This window comes from Penaeus monodon, chromosome 27 (assembly GCF_015228065.2).
Source record: "Penaeus monodon isolate SGIC_2016 chromosome 27, NSTDA_Pmon_1, whole genome shotgun sequence".
Classification (NCBI taxonomy): domain Eukaryota; kingdom Metazoa; phylum Arthropoda; class Malacostraca; order Decapoda; family Penaeidae; genus Penaeus; species Penaeus monodon.
In genome coordinates this window covers 16,450,949-16,451,371 of record NC_051412.1, presented here as the reverse complement: position 1 = coordinate 16,451,371, position 423 = coordinate 16,450,949, and positions in this window count along the sequence as shown.

Here is a 423-nt window from a genome sequence, read left to right as displayed (position 1 = left end):
TAATAATAAAATCGGACTGACATTTTCAGACTCTACAATATCCTCAGATATACTTTTGATTGAGATTGTTAATCTGACTCCCCAGAGAAAATGTGTAAATTTCTGGTAAGATGTGGTAAACTGGCATTATACACACAACACTGTAAAACAAAATGGAAATGACACTCTCCCTCAATAACAAATGAACAAGTGAATTCTAAAAAATATATATATTACAAAAATATACTCAGTCTAAGTAAGAAAATGCAATACAAAATAATAAAGCAGTCATATCTACTTCAATTCAAGCTACACCAAATGACTGTATACTGAGCCCATGTAAATGAAAAGAGAAATTTATTTGATGCAACTGAGAAATTTATTATTTTCTTTTAATAGTGGGTATATGATTAATAGGCATGATGCATAATGGAGCACCAATAG